Below are 12956 nucleotides of genomic sequence, written 5' to 3' on the forward strand. Positions count from 1 at the left end.
AGATCTTGTTGTAATCTGAGGTAACCCTCTTCGCTGTCCACCACACCTCCAATTTTGGTGTCATCTGCAAACTTAGTGACTGTACCTCTTATGCTCGCATCCAAATCATTTATGTAAATGACAAAAAGTAGAGGACCCAGCACCGATCCTTGTGGCACTCCACTGGTCACAGGCCTCTAGTCTAAAAAACAACCCTCCACCACCACCCTCTGTCTTCTACCTTTGAGCCAGTGTTATGTTGTCTTTGGCTTTTATTTCAGTGAGATCATAAAAGACAAACTCTGAAAGGTCTGGAGTTGAAGGGTTTCAGGGCCCATTTGTTTATAGCTAACATATACTGCCTCTGTTTTGTTTAGCAGTAGTGTGGAAGAAGGTACTGGACCCAAAGAAGCACGTCCAGGCTGGTACTCTATCACTGATATCTCTCTTGTAAGACCCTGTGTTTGATTTTACCTTTTGTGCTAAGGGATGTTTATGGGGATTTTTGCAAGAATTGGGAAGCATCATTAAGTTGGGATAATCTGTTGGGTTTTCAGATAGTTTAAGTTATTCTATATTCTGTTCTCTTTTATTTGTGCTTCATTCGGTAATCTTGTAAATAAATTCTGTTTTGTTTAAAATAAGTGGTTTGACTAGCAGCATCTCTTCTGGAATATCCACTCTACAACTGCTTAAAAACAACTAGCAAAGTTAGGGTCTGGGCTATCTTCTTGAAATGTTTTGAGGGGTTTGGCCTGGTCCATAACACCCTTCGAGTGACTGGACTCGAAATGCCAACTCTGTTTCCTCCCCACAGATAAAACCATAAGAAATAGTAAAAGGAGTAGGCCATTTGGCTTCCTGAGCCCGCTCCACCTTCCAATAGGATCATGGCTGATCCAACACTCCTCATGTCCACTGATGCTGATACTGTCAGACCTGCTGAATGTCTGCAGCCATTTCCATTTCTGTTTGTTTCAAATCTCCAGAATCCACAGGATTCTGAACTGGAGTCAAAAGATCAACAGGCAAAACAGTAATGAAACAATAGACTACCTTCAAAGAGGAGATGGTTTGGCACAGTCAGGATGTATTCCCATGAGGGGGTAGGTAGGACAAACAAAGCTAAATTCCCTGGGTGACAAAAAAGGCAGAAAATAAGATGTGACAGGATGCATACAATAAAAATCAGGTGGATAACACAAGTGAGTAATAGGCTGAATATAGAAAGTTCAGAGCTGAATTAGAGAGCAACTAAATTAGGAAATTAGTACATGAGAAAAGACTAACAGCTGAGATGAAAGAGAATCCAACAGCCTCCTGTAACATGCAAATTGTAGAAGGGTGGTAAAAGGAGGAGTGGGGCTGACAAGATCCAAATGGGGGGATTTCTGCACAGGGGCAGAGGGTATGGCTATGGTCACAAATTAGTACTTCACCAGTGTCTTTAGCAGTAAACAGGAGGTATTGGATGGGCTGGCTGACATTAAGTTGATAAAAAAACCAGGATCAGATGAGATGCCTCCTCAGACACATGGTGGTGTAAGAGAACTGGAGAATAGCAAAGGTTATACAATGATTCAAAGTAGAATGTAATGTCCAACCAGTATTGGCCAGTAAGGTAAACCTCAATGATTAAATTTGGAGATGGAATAATTCAGGACAAAATTACTTGAATAAGTATGGACCAATTAACGAAAGCCAGCAAGAATTTGTTAAAGACAATGTATGTTTAAATAGCTTGATTAAGTCTTTTGATAAGGTAACAGGGAGATCATATGACAGTTCTAGGGTTCATGTGCTACATATATATGTAGACTTGTAAAGTACATTTAATTTCATGCTATACAATAGGCTTGTCAGCAAGGAAAAGGGGCCATCTGGTTAAAAGTGAGTGAAGTTACTACAATCAGAGAACAGTAGTGAACAGTTGTTTTTTTGAAATCATGGAAATAGTTTGTGGTGATTTTGTGTTCTTGGCAAGTAACAGAGATTAAGTAGTGGGGCTTCCTCTCTCTTGAAAATCTCAGACAGATAACTGTATGCATCCTTCTCAGTGGTAGAGAATATGCTAGAATTTCCTTGAAAGTGGAACCATGGGTTAGATATAAAATCCCTACAGTGTGGAAACAGGCCATTTGGCTCAACAAGTCCACACCAAACCTCCGAACAGTAACCCATCCCCTTACTTTATTACGCTATATTTCCCCTGATTAATGTACCTAGCCTAAACATCTCTGAACACTAAAGGCAATTTAGCATGGTCAATTCGCCTAACCTGCACATCTTTGGATTGTGGGAGGAAAACACAGCACCCAGAGGAAACCTACGCAGACACTGGGAGAATATGCATTCTCTACACAGTCAATCACCCAAGTCTGGAATTGAACTCAGGTCCTTGATGCTGTGAGATAGCAGTGCTAACCACTGAACCACCCATGCCACTCATGGTGGACAGGGTGTTGAAGAAAGCATTTGGTATGCTTGCCTTCCTTGGTCAGAACTTTGAATATAGGAGTTCGGATGTCATGTTGCAGCTGTACAGGACATTGGTTAGACCATTTTTAGAATACGTTCTAGTCACCCTTCTATATGAAATATGTTGTTGAACTTGGGAAGGTGCAGAAAATATTTTCAATAATGTTGCCGGAACTGGAGGGTTTGAGCTATAGGGAGAGGCTGAATAGGGTGGGGCTATTTTCCCTGGAGTGTCAGAAGCTGAGGGGTAACCTTATAAAGATTTACAAAATCATGAGGGGCATGGATAGGGTAAATAGATAAGGTATTTTCCCGAGCATGAGGGAATCCAAAACTAGAGGGGCATCGGATTAAAGTGAGAGGGGAAAGATTTAAAACGGACCTAAGAGGTAATCTTTTTATTCAGAGGGTGATGCATGCATGGAATGAGCTGCCAAAGGAAGTTGTGGAGGCTGGTACCATTACAACATTTAAAAGGTATCTGGAAGGATATATGAAGAGGAAAGGTTTAGAGAGATATGGGCCAAGCACTGGCAAATGGAACTAGGTCAGATGGGATAGCTGTTCGACATAAACGAGTTGGACCAAAGGGTTTGTTTGTACTACTTGAGTCTATGACTGTTAATGAGCATTTGGATAAAGAATAATCTGATTGGACACATGGATTTGTGAATGGAAAAATCACATCTGACAAACTTGTTGAAGTTTTTGCGGATGTTACTAACAAAATTGATAAAGGAAGCTCATGGATATAGTAAATTTGGATAGTCAAAAGATCCCCTTGAGGAGGTTGGATAGCAAAATGAAAGCACATGGGATAGGAGATAATGTATTAGTACGGATTAAGGCTTGGCAAACAGACAAAAACAGAAAGCAGGAATAAACGAGTTTTTCACAGTGATAGGCTATGACAAATGAGGTGACAGAAGAATTAGTTTTTGCACCCCAGCTGTCTGGGTGTATATATATATATATATATATATATCAACAATTTAGACATAGTGACTAAACACAATATTTCAAAATTCACAGTTAATAATATGTGGAAGTTATCCCCTTTGGTACAACGAACATGTGCAGATATCCAGTATCCTCAGCATTTCGCTTTTATTGTAATGTATTGGGGATATGGTTTAAATTCCACCACAGCAGATGGAACACAGGAATAGGAAGGAGCTGAAAATGTGTTGCTGGAAAAGCACAGCAGGTCAGGCAGCATCCAAGGAACAGGAGAATCGACATTTCAGGCATGAGCCCTTCTTCCTGAAGAAGGGCTCATGCCCAAAACGTCGATTCTCCTGTTCCTTGGATGCTGCTTGACCTGCTGTGCTTTTCCAGCAACACATTTTCAGCTCTAATCTCCAGCATCTGCAGTCCTCACTTTCTCCAGGAATCAGAAGGAGTCAGCCATTCAGCCTGTTGGGCCCGCTTCAGTATTAAATACAATAATAGCTGTGAATACTTCAATGCACTTATCTACCCTAGCATCATAACCTTTTGCACCATTAGTAATCAGAATTCTGTCTCTCACTACTTTAATCATATTCAATGTTTGAGCTTCCACAGACCTCTGGGCTAGAGAATTCCAAAGATTTTCTTTGTGCTATATGGGCGTCTGAGATCCATGCATGACAGTGACTTCCAGAATCAATGCCGTAATCAGCATGTCCACAACGATTGCCTTGCAGTAGCGAGGGAATGTTGGATACAAGTACCTGTACAGAAATAGCTGTAAATCAGCAATTCAAAGGGAGGGCAGAACTCAAGCAAATTACAACTACCAGGGATATAGTGATTTTCCAAAACTCATTAGATTCGGGGAAGGTTCCTTTAGATTGGAAAATAGCTAATAAAAACCCTTGATTCAAAAAGGAATGGAGATAGAAATCAGGAAAGTACAGGCCAGTTAGCTTTAGAGGAAGGGCCACCATTCTGAAAAAGGGTCACTGGACCTGAAACGTTACCTTTGATTTCTCTGCACAGATGCTGCCAGACCTGCTGAGCTTTTCCAGCAACTTCTGTTTTTGTTTCAGTTAGCTTCTGATCTGTCTTGGAGACAATGTTAGAACATATTAGTAAAGGTATTATAATCGGGCACTTGGATAAGATCACAGAAATCGAGTTAAGACAATATAGTTTTACCAAAGGAAAATCATGTTTAACTAACTTATTGGCATGCTTTGAAGAATTAACAAGTGTTATAAATAGATGGGAACCAGTGAATGTATTGTATTTAGATTTTCAAAAAGCATATGATGAGGTACCATATTGCAGTTACTGTAGAAATGAAAGTTTATGGTATAAGGGGTAACATACTGACAATTGACTGGCTAATAGGAAACAAAGAATAAGAGTAAATGGATCTTGTTCCAGCTAGTAGGATGTTACGATCAGTGCTGGGAACTCAACTCTTTACAATTAATATCAGTGTTTGGATGAAGAGACTGAAGGTGTTGTCGTTAAATTTGCTGATGACACAAAAATAGGTACAGAAGTGAATTGTAAAGAGGACAGAAAGAGTCCACAAAGGTATTCTGGGTAAGTTAAGTGAGGGGGCAAAGGTCTAGCAAATGGAAAATATTGTGGGAAAGTGTGAAATTGTCCATTTCACCAGAAAGAATAAAAAAGAAGCATATTATCTAAATGGTGAGAGGTTGAAAAGCTCTGAGCTGCAGAGAGATCTGCATTTCCAAGTGCATGAATCATAGAAGATTAGTAACTAATTATTGTCTTAGGAGTAGAGTGTTGCTGGAAAAGCACAGCAGGTCAGGCAGCATCCGAGGAGCAGGAAAGTCAATGTTTTGGGCAAAAGCCCTTCATCAGCCCTTTCCTGATGAGGGGCTTTTGCCCGAAACATCGATTTTCCTGCTCCTCGGATGCTGCCTGACCTGGTGTGCTTTTCCAGCAACACTCTACTCTTGATTCTATTTGACAGGATATTGGTGAGGTCATATCTGGAGTACTGTGTGCAGTATTGGCCACGGTAATTATGAAGAAGTGTGTTAATGCTTGGAAGCAATTCAGATAACTTTGCTAGGCTAATACCTGGAATCAGAAGATTGTCTTATGAGGAAAAACTACACAGCCTAGCTTCTGAAGTTTAGAATGATCAGAGGTGATTTAATTGAAACAAATAAGATCCTGAGGAGACTTGCATGGGTGCAATGGAAAAGATATTTCCTCTTATCAGAGAACCTAAAACTAAGGGTCATAATGAGTTTTGAGAAAATTCATAGCTCAGGTTGAGGTTTTGGATATAGGTTTGCTCGCTGAGCTGGAGGGTTCATAGCGAGTTTTGAGGGTTCATTCCCAGACATTTCATTACCTTAATAGATAACATCTTCAGTGGGCCTCCGGTGAAGCAATGCTGAAAATTCCTGCTTTCTATTTATATGTTTGGGTTTCTTTGGGTTGATGATGTCATTTCTGTGGTGATGTTATTTCCTGTGGTGAAGTCAGTTCCTGTTCCTTTTCCCCAGGGGTGGTAGGTGGGATCTAACTCGATGTGTTTGTTGATAGAGTTCTGATTGAAATGCCATACTTCTAGGAATTCCTGTGTATGTCTCTGTTTGGCTTGGCCTAGGATGGATGTGTTGTCTCAGTCGAAATGGTGTCCTTCCTTATCTGTTTGTAAGGATACTAGTGAGAGAGGGTCATGTCTTTTTGTGGCTAGTTGGTGTTCATGTATCCTGGTGGCTAGTTTTCTGCCTGTTTGTCCAATGTAGTGTTTGTTTCCTTAGATGCTGCCTAACCTGCTGCGCTTTTCCAGCAACACATTTTTAAGCTCTGATCTCCAGCATCTGCAGTCCTCACTTTCTCCCTGTGTTCATTGGGTGCCTGTTCTTTTTGAATACGCGGTATAGGTGATTTTCCTCTGCTCTGCGTAGTTCCTCTGTGCTGCAGTGTGTGTTGGCTCGTTGAAATAATGTTCTGATGCAGCTTTGTTTGTGGGTGGTGGGATGATTGCTTCTGTAGTTCAACTAAGGGTCATAATTTAAAAATAAGGGATCACCCATTTAAGAGAGAGATGACAAAGCTTTTTTTTCTTTTCTCAGAGGGTTGAGTGTCTTTGGAATTCCCTTCCTCAAAGGCAGGAGGTGTAGAATCTTTAAATATTTTGAAGGAAGAAGTCAATAGGTTCTTGATTATCAAGAGGATGAAAGATTATCAGGGTTATGCAGGAATATAGAGTTGAGGTTAAAGTCAGATCTGCCATGATCATATTGAATGGGAGAATGGCCTGAAGGGCCAAGAGGCCTACTTTTGTTCCTTATTTGCACGTTCATAAACCTGTGCACTCACTGACTCTCTGAATCGTTCTGTGTTTTGAGCTAGAGGGAGAGGTTGAATCAGCTGGGGCTGTTTTCCCTGGAGCGTCAAACCTGAGGGGTGACCTCATAGAGGTTTATAAAATCATGAGGGGCATGGATAGGATAAATAGATAAAGTATTTTCCCTGGGGTAGGGACTCCAAAACGAGAGGGCACAGGTTTAGGGTGAGAGGGGAAAGATATAAAAGGGATCTAAGGGACAGATTTTTCATGCAATGAGCTGCCAGAGGAAGCGGTGGAGGTTGGCACAATTGCAACATTTAAAAGGTATCTGGAGGTGTATATGAATAGGAATGGTTTGGAAGGGTATGTGCCAAATGCTGGCAAATAGGACTAGATTAGGTGGCGTATCTGGTCAGCATGGACTAGTTGGAGCAAAGGGTCTGTTTCCGTGCTGTACATCTCAATGACTCTATGACTCTATCTAGTTTCTGTCTCTGTCTTCCTGTGTCATCAGACACAGTCCAATTTTTTCTGTTCAACCCTAGTTCCTGAGCACAGAACTATTCACCCTATAGGTTTATAAAAACCTCATTTAAATGCAGGTAAACAAATTTCCAGGCAATCCAGCTCATCTCCCAGAACACAAAAATTAAACTAAAACAATTCCTTCCTTCATAACACACACAATTTAGAATTACAAATCAAACTTAGAGCTTTACATGACTCAGTCCATGTTAGAGCCCATGGTTTTAACCAATGACCACAATATATCACAACCCTTCAGCATACCTTCTATATTGCCTTCAGTCACAGATCATCAACTGTTTCTTCTTGAAGATGGTGGCATTTGTGCTGATCAAACTCATCAAATTGACCTCGAGGACATCTTCCATGTTGATGCCCATCCTACCCATCTGTATAATCAGTGGAATTCCTGAATTCTTAATTAGCTTTGGTGGAGATAATCATTGTGATATTGATTTGTAGCCAATCAATTTCTTGTTGTTTTACTAGAGTTACAATCCAGGTATTGCATTCATTTGTCATTTAAACCAAATAACTTCCAATTGTTTGTGATCAGCTTCCACAGTGAATTGCTTACTAAACAAGTATGGACAGAATCTTGTGATGGTAAACAGCAGAGCAACTGTTTCCCACATAATAGTAATTCTGCCTAGGACAGCTTTTGGATCCATATGCAACTGGTTTGTCTTCTTGCATGATGCATTCTCCTTTCTGAGATGTATTGACTTCCAGGATTATATTCTTCCCTTGGGGGCCATACTGTGGGATACATGTTTCTGCTGACAGTGCTGTTTGGGTGATTTGATTGTGTTGATTGTCCCCCTGCCACACATATAGTACACCTTTCCTTCAGAGATCCAGTAATGACACTACTTTGTTGGAAAAGTTTAGTATGTATGGTGTTACAATATTAAAAATTCTGAGACATCTCTTCAGATCTTATTTGTCTTGCAGAATATGCATCTGTCTTATGTCTCCAACTTTGCTTGAGTTGGGATGCATCCTGTAACCTGAACAGCTACAACCAAATAAAGTTGACCTTACCATGCTCCCCTGACAGGTCCTGCTGTTGAGGACAATTCCTTCACAATGAGCTGCCACTATCAATAAGATGATTATGATCCTGCTCTTCTTTGGTTTTGTTCATCACCATAATATCATTGGTAAATATGCAAATATGTAAATATGCAACTCTTGTCCATGAGCAGCTGGAACAGATCCTGAATCTGACCTTTTTTTATTCATTTGGGGGATGTGGACGTGTCTGGCTGGGGCAGCATTTATTGCCTGTTCCTAGTTATCCTTAAGAAACTGGTGATGAGCTGCTTTCTTGAACCACTGCAGTCCACCAGTCTTCCTGCTAACTTCCTAAATGTGTTTGTGCTTATGCAAGTCTCTGGTACACTCCTTGTTATATTTAACTTGCTGCACATGCTATTTGTATAGTGTGCCCAATTGTAACCTCTGTTCATCTTTACAATCTGATTTTGGCAAGCCCAATGTCCTTTTGCATCTCACGAATTGCAAACATCTTCAAATACTGAACAACTCCACATTGGTACAATAGATTGCATTTTCCATACAGCTTGATGACTTTCTGATGCTGCACCAATACTAGTCCTTTTGAGAGAGGTCTGAAGTGTTCACTCTGTGCAACCCTTCATTTACAATAGCTATCTTTACTTCCACTGCTTGTTTAACTGGTTTTTGCAACAGCAATATCTAAAACGTACAGCTCCAGCCTCTGTTTAAGGAGCCTAAATTCAGATAGACATCTGTGACTTTTTAATTCGTGCAAACAAATTTGGCTGACAGCAGTTAGAGGCAATGAGGAATTTACAGGAACTAGGGGGTGTGATGGTTGACAGTTGCAGGGAGGGAGATAAACTGAAGATATAGTTAAGTAGATGCATGCCCTCCAGGAATGGTAGGAGAGGGAGGCAGATAGTGCAGGAGTCTGCTGTGGCAATCTCCATCTCAAATAACTATGTTGTTTTGGAAAATGTAGGGGGTGAATGTAGCACTGGTTCTGGTACCGAGACTGGCTCGAATGTAACGAAGGATATACCATGTTCCAAGCAATCAATTGTCAGAGGTACAGACAGACAATTCTGTGGCAGACAGCAAGACAGCAGATTGGTGTGTTGCCACCCTGATGACAGGATCAAACATATCTCAGACAGAGTGCAGAATATTTTCAAAGGGGAGAGGGACCAGCAGGATGTCATAATACACATTGGAACTAAAAACAAAGGAAGAGAAAAGGATGAGATTCTGAGGAGACAATACAGGAAGTTAGGCAGGAATTTAAAAAGGATCAGTAGTAACATCTGATTATTCCTGGTGCCACGTGCTGGTGAGAGTAGGAACAGGAAGATAGAGCAGATGAATGCGTGGCTGAGGAGCTGGTGCAGGGGAGAAGGATTCACATTTTTGGATCATTGGAATGTCTTCTGGGGTAGAAGTGACCTGAATAAGAAGGAGGGATTGCACCTGAATTAGAAGAGGACTAATATATTGGTGGGGAAATTTGCTAGAGCTGGAGGATTTACTACTAAGGGGGTGGGGGGTACTGAGGCAGATAGTGAGGAAAGTAAACAGTTGGGAAAAGGAGTAAATCAAACAGACAGGGCAGGCGGAGGAACAAAGTAAAGAATGAGGTAGGACTAATAAATTAAACTGCATTTATTTCAGTGCAAGAGGCCTAACAGGCAAGGCAGATGAACTCAGGGCAGGGTTAGGAACATATGACTGGGATGTCACAGCAATTATACAGACATGGCTCAGGGATGGACAGGACTGGCAGCTTAATGTTTCAGGGTATATATGCTATAGGAAGGATCAAAAGGTGGGGGAAAGCGAGGTGGGGGAATAGCATTTCTGATTAGGGATAACATTACGGCTTTACTTAGGGAGGATATTCCTGGGAATATGTTCAGAGAAGTTATTTGGATGGAACTGAGAAATAAGGAAGGAATGATCACCTCTTTGGGTTTGTACTATAGACCCCCTCCCTCCCCAATAATCAGAGGAAAACTGAGAAACAAATTTGTAAGGAGATCTCAGTTATCTGGAAGAATAATAGGGTGGTTATGGTAGGGGATTTTAATTTTCCAAACATAGACTCGGACTGCCATAGTGTTTAGTGTTTAGAAGGAATTTGTTAAGTATGCACAAGAAAATTTTCTGATTCAGGATGTGGATGTACCTACTAGAGAAGGTGCAAAATGTGACCTACTCTTGGGAAAAAAGGCTGGGCAAGTGACTGATGTGTGGGGGAGCACTTTGGGGCCAGCAACCATAATTCTATTAGTTTTAAAATAGTGATGGAAAAGGATAGACCGGATTTAAAACTTAAAATTTTAAATTGAAGGGAATCCAATTTTGACGGTAGTAGGCAAGAATTTTCAAAAGCTGATTTGGGGGGCGGATGTTCACAGATAAAGGGAGAGCTGGAAAATGGGGAGCCTTCAAAAATGAGATAACAAGAGTCCAGAGACAGCATGTTCCTGTTGGGGTGAAGGGCAAGGCTAGTAGGTGTAGGGAATGCTGGATGACTAGAGAAATTAAGGTTTTGATCAAGAATAAGAAGGAAGTATATGTCAGGTATAGACAGCAGAGATTGAATCGTTAGAAGAGTATAAAGAGGGAAATCAGGAGGGCAAAAAGGGGACCTGAGATACCTTTGGCAAATAGGGTTAAGGACAATCCAAACATATTTTATAAACATATTAAGGACCAAAGTTTAACTAAGGTGAGAATAGGGTCCCTTAAAGATCAGCATGGCAGCCAATGTGTTGAATCGCAGCAAATGCAGGAATGAGTATTTTGTATTAGTGTTTATAGTGGAGAAGGATATGGAAGATATAGATCATGGGGAAATAGATGGTGACATCTTGAAAAATGTCCATTTTACGGAGGAGGAGGTGCTAGATGTCTTAATACGCGTAAAGGTAGATAAATCCCCAGATTCTGATACGATGTGCCCTAGAACTCTGTGGGAAACTAGGGAAGTGATTACTGGGCCTCTTGTTGAGATATTTGTTTCATTGATAGTCACAAGTGAGGTGCTGGAAGACTGTCTAACGTGGTGCCACGTTTCAGAAAGGTGGTAGGGAAAAGCCAGGGACTATAGACCAGTGAGCCTGACATCAGTGGTGGGCAAGTTGTTGGAGGAAATCCTGAGGGACAGGATTTACCTGTATTTGGAAAGGCAGGGACTGGTTAGGGTTAGTCAACATGGTGTTGTGTGTGGGAAATAATGTCTCACGAACTTGATTGAGTTTTTTGAAGAAGTAACAAAGAGGATTGATGAGGGCAGAGTGGTGGATGTGATCTATATGGAATTCAGTAAGGTGTTTGACAAGGTTCCTCATGATAGACTGGTTAGCCAGATTAAATTATTTGGAATACAGGGAGAACTAGTCATTTGGATACAGGGCTGGCTTGAAAGTAGAAGTCAGAGGGTGGTGGAGGGTTACTTTTCAGACTGGAGGCCTGTGACCAGTGGAGTGCCATAACGATTGGTGCTGGGTCCACTGCATTTTGTCATTTATATAAATAATTTGGATGGGAACATAGGTGGTATAGTTAGTAAATTTGCAAATGACACCAAAATTGAGGTTAGTGGACAGCGAAGAAGATTACCTCAGAGTAAAAGCAAATGACACCAAAATTGAGGTTAGTGGACAGCGAAGAAGATTACCTCAGAGTAAAACGGGATCTTGATGGGCCGAGGAGTGGCAGATGGAGTTTAATTTAGATAAATGTGAGGTGCTGCATTTTGGAAAAGTAAATCAGAGCAGGACTAATACACTTAATGGTAAGGTCCTAGAGAGTGTTGCTGAACAAAGAGATCTTGGAGTGCAAGAGTTCATAGCTCCTTGAAAGTGGAGTTACAGGTAGACAGGATAGTGAAGAATGCGTTTAGCATGCTTTCCTCTATTGGTCAGAGTAAAGAGTACAGGGGTTGGGAGGTCACGTTGCAGCTGTACAGGACATTGGTTAGGCCACTTTTGGAATATTGTATGCAATTCTGGTCTCCCTCCAATCAAAAGGATGTTGTGAAACTTGAAAGGGTTCAGAAAAGATTTACAATTATGATGCCAGGGTTGGAGGGTTTGAACTATAGGGAGAGGCTGAACAGGCTGGGGCTGTTTTCCTTGGAGTGTCGGATGCCGAGGAATGACCTTATAAAATTTATAAAATCATGAGGGGCATGGATTGGGTGAATAGACAACGCCTTTTCCCTGGGGTGGGGGAATCCAGAACTAGAGGGCATAGGTTTAGGGTGAGAGGGGAAAGATATAAAAGGGACCTAAGGGACAATTTTTCACACAGAGTGTGGTGCATGTATGGAATGATCTGCCAGAGGAAGTGGTAGAGACTGATACAATTACAGCATTTAAAAGGTATCTGGATGGGTATGTGAATAGGAACAGTTTAGAGGGATATGGACCAAGTGCTGGCAAATGGGACTAGATTAGTTTAGGATATCTGGTCAACATGGATGAGTTGCACTGAAGGGTATGTTTCCATGGTATTCACCTCTATGACTCTGTGAGTTTTTCTGATATTCTCTCTTGTTTGCAAATTCTATCAATGTCTAGGGGATTTATGATCTTCTTAGACAATATTTGTTTAGATTTTATTTTAAATTCTACCTTGTGCTGTTTTCAGCTGCTGTTCAAACATTTTTTTT

The sequence above is a fragment of the Chiloscyllium plagiosum genome, chromosome 3, assembly GCF_004010195.1.
Source record: "Chiloscyllium plagiosum isolate BGI_BamShark_2017 chromosome 3, ASM401019v2, whole genome shotgun sequence".
Taxonomy (NCBI): Eukaryota; Metazoa; Chordata; class Chondrichthyes; order Orectolobiformes; family Hemiscylliidae; genus Chiloscyllium; species Chiloscyllium plagiosum.